Genomic DNA, 12863 nt, shown 5'->3' with positions numbered 1-12863 from the left:
AGCAAGAGAGCAGGGATATCCTGCCCCAGGTTTTATAGAGGACACTAAGCCTAAATGCTTCTCAGAAGGGAGAAAAATCAAAAGCAGACAGCTATTAGTTGTCTAGATAGAAATATTCAACACAGATTGTGTATTCCAAAATAAAAGGGGGGTGGATTGCATAACCAACCCACCAAAGTGTCACAGCCCGTTGTTTTGCTGGTAAGGTCATGTCCCTGAACACGTGAAATGCAAGTTCAGTACCAACAGCTCTGACAGAAGAAGCACATGCAAGCTCATTTGTCCTGAGAGGACAGCTGAGACGGGAGGTTGCTCTTTCACAGAGAGCCACAGAGGAACTTCTCATTTCTGAAACAGAGACTGTGCCCCCCAAAACACAGGACAGTCCAAATTTCTGATTTTCTGCACACTGTAACCCACGCGGCAACAAGCAGGGAATTTTTAGAAAGATTAAGTCTGTTCTGGCTCTTATTCAAATCTGCATTTTTTTTTCAATTTATAATACTCCAAATTCCAACCACTTGTTTCTATGGACTGTACTGAAACTCTTTTATGGAAGGTAAGCAGCACTCAACATAGCATAAAATATCTTACTGGTTAATCAATAACCTTAAGCTAGCTAGAGAAAAAAAAAAGCAAATCAATGTTCAATTTGTTGAAGCACGTTCTACGTATTTTTAGTACCTATCAATCACAACTTATTAAATATTACTTAGCTCTCCAGAGTGAAACTTTTCAAATTAACAACACCCACATAAAAGTGCTTTTGCAAACAATAACATATTGTGCTCTCATTACACATCATGTGACCTTACTTATACACAAATACCTATTGTGAAGGATTCAAAAAGGGACACAATCATATTTTTCTAGGCCTGAGCAGAAGGCTCACCTTCTCTGAGCGGAATCAAGACTGGATCCTGCATGATAAAAGGTTCCTGATCATTCTCATGCCCAGTAGCACATTGCTGCAACTAGGTAGAGTGTAATCACCATTCCAGCAGACCACTGAAAACATATATAACAATCCTCTGCAGTGCTCTTCCTGTACTGAACTTCTCCTGATATATTTAGTATGTATTATTAAATCCCATTAGTTTTAACTGCTCTGTTGTGACAGGTATATTTTTGGAGTCCTCATCAAAATAACTGGAATATTTGCAGTCTTCAATAATACTTAAGTTAAAAATATATCCACCCACCCCTTTTTTAATAAAAGTGGGAAAAAAAAAGGCCTGAGAAGGATGCCAGATGTTGCAAGTCTGTCCCTTAGAAAAATGTCTCTGATTAATTTCAATTTTATTTTTTATATGAACAAAACCTTTGTTCAAAACATTTACAAATCCCTTATAAGATTAATTTTAAGATGAAAAATTTAAAAAATTCAACAGAAGTCCTTTGCTTAGCTTTAAAATGGAGGATCTCTCAGCTCCTATTATTTTTCATTTCACTTCACTTCAGGAGGCTGCTACATACATTTCTGTTCAGCACAAAACTCTTTGCACAAGCTGAAGCAGGCTTCTTCATCCCTGCAGGCAAATCACACTCTTCCAGGAAAAGACGACTCCCAGCCTATTCTGTCAGAACTTTGGCTGCCTCTTTCTCTTTTAATGTAAAATGTCTCCCCTTAAACGAATCAGTTGGTTGCTAGAAATTCAATATAATGAAAGCAAATGAGAACTGTCAGACACCTAATATTAATAGGGAGAGGCATATTGTGTTCTTCTTAGAAAGGAAGCACAATTTCCTTTTACAGCTTCATACAACTGAGAATCACACGCCGGGAACATAATTGCCCAGCAACCTTTACTCCTCAATTATGTTATGGCTCCATTACCTGCCCTGCAGCACAGCTTCACGGGGATGCCATGTAAAAGCACTAATGTGCAACTTTCACCTTTTCAGGACTTAAGTAAGATGCAGTTACATCAAAATCTATCTTCTGAAAGAGGTATTTTGAAATGAAAAGTTGTAATAACGTCACGTATTAGCATGCACTTGTGGCAAAGCAACACGAGGCACCTCTGGGATGCTCCAACAACCCTCCACAAGGACAAGCTGCAAAGATTCCCCGAGGAGTCGGCTGAGGTACTGGCTGCCTGGGACTACATGATATTGCCAGCCTCCAAAATCAAGGAGTTTAATCTTCTTAATAATCTTAATCTTAATGAAGTAGTGCCTTGCTTCCAGCTTTTGTGTCCTCACCCTACACTGTGGTAATTTTCAAGCTTTTTTTTTTTTTTTTTTAATTAGGGGGGAAAAAAAGGGAAGTGTGTTGAGATAAACATTTTTGTTTCAAAACTGCCTCCTTGGCTGGCCTGGCCTGGAATGGGAGGGGTGTGTGGGGATCCAAAATGCCCAGCATTCCAAGGTTAACAGTAAAATCATGCAAACTGGCAACACTCCACTCATTACTTATCCTTTCTGGAGCTGTGATTTCAATAGTAGAAATTGCAGCTTCTGAAGTGATGTCATTGTAAAAATCACAACTGAGTCCTCTGGGAATTCCTTATTAAACCACCTCAGACCAACGAATGGCTGAAAGATGACCCTATGAAGCTTTACATTTCTTTAATTTACTATCCTGTAAATCTCACAGATTATTTAATGTTGTATTTCTGTCAGTCTTTTACATCCATGCACGCTAAAAAACTAGTTTTTTTTTTTTTTCCTATGCCTTTCATTATGTTGAGGACGTCAAAATAGTTTAATATACAAATTCATAATTAACAGTACCAACACTGACACAAATCCTGCCTGTATCTGTATAGTATCTCCAACTCAAGTAAAGGCGACACTTGAGAAGGAAATATTAATTGTGGTTTTGATTTATGTAATGCAAAGTTACAGCTGGAAACAAGTAAGAGAGAAAACACTCGTTCTCCACAAAACCCGAACAGCAGCTATAGTCAAACTCTGCATTATTTAAAATGACTTAATCCCAGATACCTTGGATTCAAGACTTTCCGAAGGTCTGGCTCAGGATCTCTCTGGACCTCTGATTATCATTTCATTTTAATTCAGAAATACAACTGTTGCACATTATATTGAGGAAGAAAAAAAAATAATTACATATTATTACAATAAATTTCCAGCAAACAGCAGAACAGCTGATACAGCTCTTTGTAGAGTATTAAATCAACAAACATGGTGTGTAGAAAAGATACATCTTCAAAATTGGATGAGATCACAGATTTGGCTGAGATAGTTATGTTCGCAAAATATTGGGGCTCAAATTCTTAGGAAGGTTATAACGCAAAGGATATTGCAATGTATGTACTCAACTCTGCATATTCAACTTCTCGTAGGAATACATTTATCAAGAGTACCATGGGTGATTCCAGCTGTTCTGTGGAAATGGCTGTTGCAGAGAGCCACTCAAGATAATGGTAGGAATGTCCACATGGAAACTGAAATATAGTAAATTTGCTATAATAATAATAATAATAATAATTAAAAAATCTCTGTAACTTAGAGCTACACATTGTGTACACGATGCATAGAATATAAGAATGAATGGAACTGGAATTGAAAACATGGCTGCTCTGTCCCAGATGTGAAATTCCATGTAATCACCATCAAATAGAGAGCAATGGATGCTCCTCATGCTTGAGGCTTTGAATCTACACAGTTTAACACGATAATCTGTGATACAGAGGATAAGTGCAAAACATTCTCAGATAACAAAGTTGCAAAAGGAGCGAATAACGAAGGGAGCGGTTTGCTGATAAAGAGCCACCTAAGCCACAGGGCAAGCAAGACACAAGCAAACATCATGCACCTGTAGTATGGCAAATAAAATCCAAAACATCTAGAGCCAGAAACAGAGGACACTCATAGGGAAGGAGCAGTTCTGGCAAGGACTTGAATGCCTCCACAGATTATCAGCAGTGTGTGAGACTTTACAGGCCAGAATATTCCTAGTTGCCATTTTTCTGACAAGCAGGAGCAGAGAGGAGCAAAGACCTGGCACAGCACTGATGTGACCACTAATTGAGTCTATTTTAAGCAAAAGATGCACAAAGTTAACTGCAGAGTCACAGGGAGGATGCAAAAAAATGCCCTGCATGGGGAAAATGTCAAGAAACTGAAAACCTTCAGCTTGAAAAGGAAATGAGAAGGGAAAAAAATACAGAGAAGGCTGAGAGGTGACTGCACCATGGCGTGTAAGAAATTACACATGAAAGCTTACATAGGGGAAAAATTCGGTAAAAGGAGTCTTCACATAGCAGGCAAATGTACTCTGGGATCCAAGGAAAAAGTGTCAATTGGATTTCTTAGAAAAATTAAGAGGAAAGGTAACTTACAATTCACAATCAGATTTACAGTACTGGAAGAATTTACGAAGGGCAGCAGATTCTCCATTACTGGTGATTTTGAATCAAGACTTAAATATCCCTCCTGAAAGATGGAAGGTTTTAGGTTCAAACCTAGAGTCTGTATTGTGCATTACACAAGGGTGAGAAAGACTAGAAATGACTTGGGACTGTGACAATTATCTTTTTGCCTGAAGGCAGGATCAGCTATGTAATTGCCACTACCAGCTCCAAAATCCTCAAGTACAATCTATGCTGCTGCTTTGCTGTCCTTGTTGTTCAACCCTTTTCCTAAATGTCTGATCTAGAGCTCTGTTGAGGCAATTTAAGACCACCACTTCTGCTATCGTTACTCATAAAGAACAGTATAGACCCTTTATCTCTGCAGAGCCTTTTTAATATAAAATTCAGAAGTGTTATCAGAGTCCCCTCTTTCCCAGTCTTTCCTATTTTTCTTTTTTCTTTCTCTGCCCTTTCAATCTTTCGTCATAGGTCAATTTTTTTAATATCTCTGATCATTCTCTTTATTCTCTTTTGGACTCTTGGAGTAATCAACATCTTTCTTAAATTAAGTTACTCCAAAACTGGTAACATAATCTACTGCATGAATGTGAGCACAGAAACCAAGCAACAGTAAAAAAAGGATAATTCAGGTGTTATGCCTGATCCCACCTTGAAAACTAAATTTCAAGCAACCATCTCCACTCTGAGAATATCGTGTAACCAGCTGAATGAAAGCTAAAAAGGCTATTACGTGAAGAACATAGGAAATCTAGGGAAATAAATTTTAAATCAGATAATCTTAAAATCCATGGAAAAAACTCATCATAGAGCAATGTTTTTTCAAAAAATAAACCTAAAAAAACCCCCTTAGACCATACAAAGGTCAAACTGCATGTTAGATTTGTGCTTAGCCTTCCATCATCACAACTAAAAAACATCATTACACACTCACATCATTAAAAAAATGGAGTATGAAAAAGGAAAAAAAGATATAGGAGGGATTACAGCACCATGTGGCCATTCATGAAATGTGTACTTTACAAGGCAGACCTCACATGATGGTATAAAGTGTTTCATGATGTGTTAGCAAAAAGCATAGATTATAATGAACACACATAAAGACACAGTGTTAAGGCCGTGCACATAAGTTTAGCTGCCATTTCCCTACTTTTAAGAGCTCACTTGGAGAGTAATAATTTTTTTGTTACCGCATTTTTAATGACATTTCCTAGGTGTATATATTTCTTTTTTAAAGGAGAAAAATCCTCAACATGAAACTACTTTAGTAGAGAATCTTAGGCTGCTATCATTGTTCCAAGATGTTGGTTCAAGGAGGTGTTCAAAGAGCCCAAGCCCTCCCACAGCTGAGCCGTACAGAATCGGTGTGAGCTGACTGAACTACTGCTGTTCATGCAAAGTATACCTGAGTTTGCATTTAAAGGGTCACGGACATTCAGCCTCTTGTTATGCCAGCTCCATGCATTTGCCCAGCACACTATTTTCAAAAGCTAGTGGAGCATGGTTAAAACATGTAATAGGCATGTCCTGCAAAACACCTACACTCTGTGCGTTATTACTTGATCCAGAGAAAGGGAGAAACAACAATCCTCAAGTTATTAATAAATCACAGAATTACACAATGATAGGGGTTGGAAGAGACTTCTGAAGATATCTAGTTCAATCCCCCTACCAGAGCAGGTTCACCTAAAGCAGGTTGCCACTAATAAACCTGAGTGTTGTAACAAAATTTCCCCATGACTCTGTTTTAAGTCAATGAAACCAGCATCACAGAATCAACCTGGCTTTACTGACCTCTTACCAGTCTATAAAACAATTCAAAAGTGAAATTCTATTTCCAAATCGATGGACCAAAGACTCGTACATAGGGTTAAGTCATGGCAAAGCAAGATACTTATTTGCCATAAAAAAATGTAAATGTATCATCCAACCCTTACAAATGATCAACAAGCTAACACGCAAGGCTTTCAAACACCACACTGTCAGCACAGAGTGTACTCCTGCTTTCAAACACGCAGCTTATTCGCATGACATATAGTCAAGTTAATTCTTCAAGATTTACCTCCTTTTTGTTTGTGGGCTACAGACACATTTTACAGAGCCCAAGAACAGGGAATGCTGTAATGTCAAAGTGGTGTGTTAAACTGCAATTTTAAGAGCTGCTTCTGCACGAGAAAAAAAACTCACAAATCTGATGAATAACAAAAAAACCTGAACAATAATCAGAAACTAAGTTTAGTTTTGGGCTTATCTAGACTGAATCTCTCTTTGTCTATCTCTGCCTTCATACAGCATGTGATTTATTGCTACCCATAATTCAGAATTCAGGTCGGAGTTGAAGCAAAGTGTCGAAACTGATCAGCCCTGCTCTATGTGACACTGTCTGCCACTACAGCAACCTGATTTACTCATTTTTCTTAGCTAGTGTTGGCCATTGCGTCTATTTAAAAAAGTAACACAAAAAAATCAGTAATGCTGATACAGACTGTCTACCAAAAAAGACTTTTTCAAGAAAAACAAGAACTTTACACGTTAACTCTGCTGATGAATAACAGAAAACCAGAAATACTCCTTATGTTGATTCCAGGGACTGAAGGCAAGTACCTTCCCAAGTAGAAGACCCAACAGATCTTTCTCTTCTCCTCAAAACCTGTCCCCCCACACCCCTTGTGCACCAAGCAAGAGTGACGCAGCAGAGCCGGGGCTGGCATCCAAGCAAGGCACAGGGAGGTGGCTGCTGGCTGTGACCCAGCAGAAGGTCTGGCAGCTCTGTTTTGCTTGGCTTTCCCTTCAGCAGATGTATCTGCAGCAGCATCTGCAGCAGTATGGTTGTCTCCAAGTCTTCTACTGGCCTTCCAAATTTAGTTTGAAACTGGCCAATGAGTTCAGAAATTATTCAGGAATTAGGTGTGGAAGGAAACTGGAAACACACAGAGAACAGCTGGAACCGCAGTATGAGTCTTATTTCCTTAGAAAATTACACTAAAAGGAAAGTGTTGTCCCCTCACCTTGAGCACATGCGCATACACTAAATACACGCTGCAGATATTAAAGTGCAGCTGAAAGGAAGAAGAGGGCAGCAGCCCAACAGCACAGAAAGGATGACTCCTCACATACTAATGCCGGGTGATAATTCATCCCAGCTTTGAAGAAATAAGATATATTGAATTGAATTATAAGGGCTAATTAAAATGTAAGATTAAATTGAGTCCATGTTTTATCTCAGCATCTCCTTAGCACATCATAGGAAATTTTAAAGGAGATAATTCCCCAGTGGCCTGTAACTACTGCAGAAAGTAAAGAATTCATGGCTCTAGTAAGACACAAAAAAGCTTGTTTCTCTCTCTGGGTGGTCTTTTTAATGCTTCTCCCTCCTATGACTTTACTCTGACCTAATCAGTCAGCCTTTAAACAAGCAAAAGTCACTTACCAGTGACTGACAGAGGCAGGTCTTCAGGTTTTTAGATTCCCGTGTAACGTTCATTTGCCCTGAGACAGGAGGGAGTGGCCAAGCCTCCTGCTCTGCCTGAACTGAGGTCTGTAAGTACGTGCTCAGAAGATAATAGTTTGGTGTTGGAGGGAGGAAAGCTGCCTTCCTGCATCCAAAATGGGAGTTGTGTAATTCTCTCTACCCCTGACTCATCCTGACCCAGAACTGTGACCTCACCACCCCCTGTGCATTCTTGCAAATCTTTCTGCTTCTCTGAAATCTGTGACATTTGGAGCACACACTAAGGATCTCGAATAGCTCTTACAGTTACTTAATTCAGCAGAAGATTACTAAGAGGTCAATTAGGGTTTTTCCACAAACTTGAAGCTTCTTCCAGCTTCATTTTTTTCTCAGTCTAAATAAATAGATGACAAGCGGCATTTATGATAAAGCAAAGTGAACAACCCACAGCTATCCTGAAATAGCTTTTTGTCTCTCTGCAGGTTATCGCAGTTCTTCACAGCTTCTGCACTCTAACACTGTGCTGCTTGGATCTACTAATAACACCTGCAATCTCAGCAAATGCATCAGCAGATAAATCTTTACCTGCTTAGAGTAGAAACATTCTTTAGTATTTGCCTCTCATTAATATTTCAGATGCTTTTCCCATCAACGTTAGTATACAAACTTCAATTCAGGAAGAGACAAAAAAAATTATCAGCATTTTTACTAATTTAATGGCTCCCACAATTCTTTTTAAATACACGCAGCATTGACTTTGAAAAGGAATTGGAATATGACTAAGATAAACGACAGCTGTCAACCTGGTCCTGCAATGCGCCCTTTTTGGGCACACATCCCTGCACGGAGGCAAACCTCCTGAATTCCTGAGTTCCACACAAGTGGAAGTGGGTGCTTCTGCCCCGTGTGCTACAGACCACAGCAGAGGCTATAACTGACAACTTCTAGAGCTCATCGCACAGGTGAGAAGAAGTTGTTTTGTTTTTTTTTAACATAGGCCAATGGATCTCAGCATTCTAAGAGTACACATAAATATTAAGGGAGATTTTCTTTTTTTCTTTTTATTAAAAGAATTTTCTGTTTCACAACACTACTGTAGCAGGACAGCAACTAGTAATTTTGCATGCTTTGTGTCGCTCTTTTTTTGCCTTTGGTTAACACATTTAAGAATAAGGAATGAAGGCCATTTCTACAGAATGGGAAATGGCAGTCTGGTAAACAGTGACTAGGGAAGTATCTCGAAAACATACTGGAAGAACAACTGACCCTGAAAGCCCAGATTGCTCTGGTGCAACTGTAGCTTTAGAAGGTATAAGCACGGTGACTGCACAGAGGATTTTCTTCTATCATATACAGCATTAGTGAAGCCGATGCTGGTCCAGAGTATAGTTTTGGTGCTTACACTTAATAAAGACCACGAACTGCTGGAGAAGTTTCAGAGAAGAGTCACAGAGTTATTAAATGGATGAGGAAAACACCGGCTGGCAAGAGATTTGAGAGCACCTGTGATCAAAAGGAAGAGTGAAAGATGTTTGGAGACAGCAGTGGCATGGGGAGGAACATCAGGGAACAAAAAAAGCATTTCCGTCAATAAGGAGCAAAAGCCAGAGAAATTCACATGAGAAATTAGCCACAATAATTTGACAGTAAAGCTGACAGACAACTGGAACCAAGTACCCAAGGAAATGGAAGAGCCAGTATGACACCATGCCTTCAAATGCAGCTTGGATGCTTTCAAGGAAGACTTCTGAGAAATATACTCTTTTTCCAAACAAAAGCATGCTGGGCTAGCCCTGGTAGCAACAGCCAGTATGATACCAAAAAGCAGCTAAATGTTTGCCTCTGTGTATGAGAACATCTCCAAAGTAGGGTTATTAGAAGAAAGCCAGGTATGAAGAGGTCAGTCCAGTATTTAGGATGAAATGAGCAGGACAATGACCACAGAGCCATAATGAAAAGCTGCATCCAGAAATCACAAGTAAAGGAGAATTCAATAAACAGTACCACTACCTTCCCCAAAAGAAACAGTCCTGAAATGGACTGGATGGAGTAGCCAACCTCCCGAGGCACCGGTGTGTCTCCTAAAGCTAGCCCTAGCTGCACTGGAGACACTGAGAACAAAAGCTGCAAACCACTAGGAATAAAAGCTTTTCCTGTGACAAGTGCTATGTAGAAATTCACCCACATCAAAGAAGAGCAGGAAACTTTGGTTTTTATCTTCTGTTTGAAGCTGCAGTTAATCAGATCTATGTCTGTAAAAACTGACATAAGATTTGCTTTAATACATCCTTTCAAGATTTGTCTTTTTGTCTACCTCTTTGCACTACTTTGGATTGAGAAAAGATCGTACTGAACTAAAAGATGAAGACATAGGAGAGTAAATGAGCGTTCACTTACTCAGCTGAACCAGCAGACACTCTTAAAATACTGTTCAAAAACAAGGAGAAAATGGCCCTGGCAAGCAGTCAGGTCACGATGAGATTTTCAAATTTTTAGAACTTTGTTCAGCAAAACTAATGGTGCCTCAGAAACGTGCATATGCTCAAACTCACCACTGAAGTTTCAGCTTGCTTCCACTAGAGATTTTTTTCTGGAAAGAAGATATAGTCCTTTTTTTTTTTTTTTCAGTTGGAAACAATAAATGCTGTGATGCTTTTATGAATAATTAGGCACTTTAAGGGCTGACAGGTTTATAAGCAGGTGGAGGGTGCAGAGTTGGGAAATCCATGTGATTTGTCACTGCCACTATTCACATCAGTGATGTTAAACAGAAATCAAGTTTATTTTTCTTACTACCGTTTGGGAAGCTGAGAAGCACCAATAAGCAAAAGCAAAGCAGACTCCCATTTTGCACGACTCTGCTTACACTATCTCTGCTTCTCTAGTACCTTGGAGAGATGCTCTAAACAGCCTAACACAATCCCTACAGATCTTGAAAGCACTCAAGCACAGAAGTGCAAGGCAAGTGGAAGAAACACCTTTTGTCCCAACAGTGACCTTTGAGCTTACCAAAACAGCAGCAAAGATATCATGCCTTCTATCTCCTACCTGTCTGCCAGTTCGATACACACAGGAGGAAGGAGAATAAAGCATTCTTTATCCTTTCCTGCAAACAAAACCTTGGTTTCAAAGGTATAAAATGCCAAACAAGAGAAGTGAGTTTGGTCACAGGACTAATGTCCAGGATGGCTACCCCTGCAAAAATTAATGATTTTCAGTAACAGCTCTGCTACAACAGCATGTAGAAAGCCTCATCCCTTTCCTCGGGAAAGAGCAAAAGGTTTCACCAATGCAGGGTTCTTCAAACTTCAAGCTGAACTTTGAGCCTCTCATGGATCTGAAGCTGCCCCAAGCCTGCAGTCAGGAGTCAGTTGTCTCCTACCTGTCCCTGCACATCTGTCCTGCTCCCAGTGAGCTGCTGTCTAAGGTCTTCAGCTGTCAGCCAGAAAACACCACATTGATATTTTGACCCTCATTCTTTTAGTTTCTGGGATATTGCACGGCTTTGAAGTTAAGCTGGCAGAAAAGCCAGGGCAAATAGGAAGAACCAGATTCCATAGACACTTTGAATTCAGCTATTCATTAGAGATGATTTATAAAGGAATAATTAAAAAAAAAATCAAGCAAAACTAAAACACTTTCACCATACTGTAGTATTTATGATGTGTGTCTATGTTTAGCCTGTACTCAGGACTAAACTATAACAGTCTCTCTACCACCTGACAAACCCTCACCAGCCAGGGAGGAGAATCAGGAAAAGGAGAGCAAATCCATGGGCAGAAGAGGAAACAGATTTTAATGAGATAACACCAATAACAACAGAGATATACAGAGTTATACCCAGCCAAATGAGTACCCAGTCATCACAATTGTCCTTGGCAGCAGGGAGAAGCCAGAAGAGGAGCAGGAAGAACCCCAGCAGGAACCCCACAGGAGCTCTCTCCCCTCAGCAAACCTTCCCCCTTTATAATGACCATGACACTATGGGATGGGCTGCACCTGTAGCTACCTCAGGGCAGCTGCCCTGGCTGGCTTGGAACTGCTAATGGCCTGCCTGGGCCGGCATGGCTGGGCTGGGATTCTGTCCCAGCCAGACCAGGACAGTACTTAAATCACATTCTTGAAAACCTTGCAAAATCAGTACTTGACACTACATTTCCTAATGAAATCAGTTTAAAAAAAATATCACTCTGGAATTAAGGAGCAGAGAAAATGTTCAACATGCTACTTCACTGTTAGGTATAAGACTGCCAAAAAAATTTCGAAACTAAAGACTAAAACTCTCAAAAAAGCTTAATTTCTCAGAAAACGCTAGGAAATGTTAAACCAATAGTAAGCAATGTTGATGCACCTCTATGATGTTTCATTTAAAAGACTCACCAGCCTTTTTCACTATTCTACAGCTACTAGTTAAACCGAGTGACCTCTCAATAAAATGAAAAATATGTTTTTCAGGTTTGCAAGGAACAGCCAAAAAAGGAAGCTGCAAAAGTTTTATACACCTTATATAATTTTAATGTATTTTTACAAATTTGTATTAGAAGAAACACGTAGAGAGATTTCACCTCATGGATACACTACAGAAGAAACATGTTACCTACGTGGCAAGGAAGTACCATACATACAGAAAATAGGATCTTGGGAGGAGCAAGAGGTTAACGCTGTTCATCTTTTTCTCATGCACCTAATGTTGTGTACCACCTCTGAAAAGTCACTTTAATCAAGAAACATCCCTTTGACCCTCAGGTGTTGCTACTTGTTTGATCTCGCATTTCAGCAGACAGAAGGCATCATTTACCAAAGATGTGAAGTCCTATTCGAATGAGTTCTGTTCTTTACAGATAACACATTAGAAATGGAACTGTCATGGAATCAGACTAGAGAACACAGAAGATCAGAATGTTGTTTAACTCTTCTTGGTTTTATGTAACGAAATCACAGCCACAGTTAAGCTGATATATCAAGTGAATTTCCAGTTGCTGAAAATACTTTATTTTCTAAAAGAACAAAACTAAACAGCAGCCCCCACAAATTTTATAATTTCTTACTACACTGTCTGCCCATGCTTGAAGCCA

General features: G+C 39.5%; 1 protein-coding gene across 1 annotated transcript in view; it reads right to left on the bottom strand.

The window, feature by feature from the left end:
• The window catches only part of UST (uronyl 2-sulfotransferase), a 169080-nt gene that overhangs the window by 64522 nt on the left and 91695 nt on the right, over positions 1-12863 (bottom strand). The window lies entirely within an intron of this gene.

This window comes from Leptosomus discolor, chromosome 2, assembly GCF_034619465.1.
Source record: "Leptosomus discolor isolate bLepDis1 chromosome 2, bLepDis1.hap2, whole genome shotgun sequence".
NCBI lineage: Eukaryota > Metazoa > Chordata > Aves > Leptosomiformes > Leptosomidae > Leptosomus > Leptosomus discolor.
The sequence above is the reverse complement of the archived record's forward strand: the minus strand, read 5'-3'. Positions and strand labels throughout refer to the sequence as shown.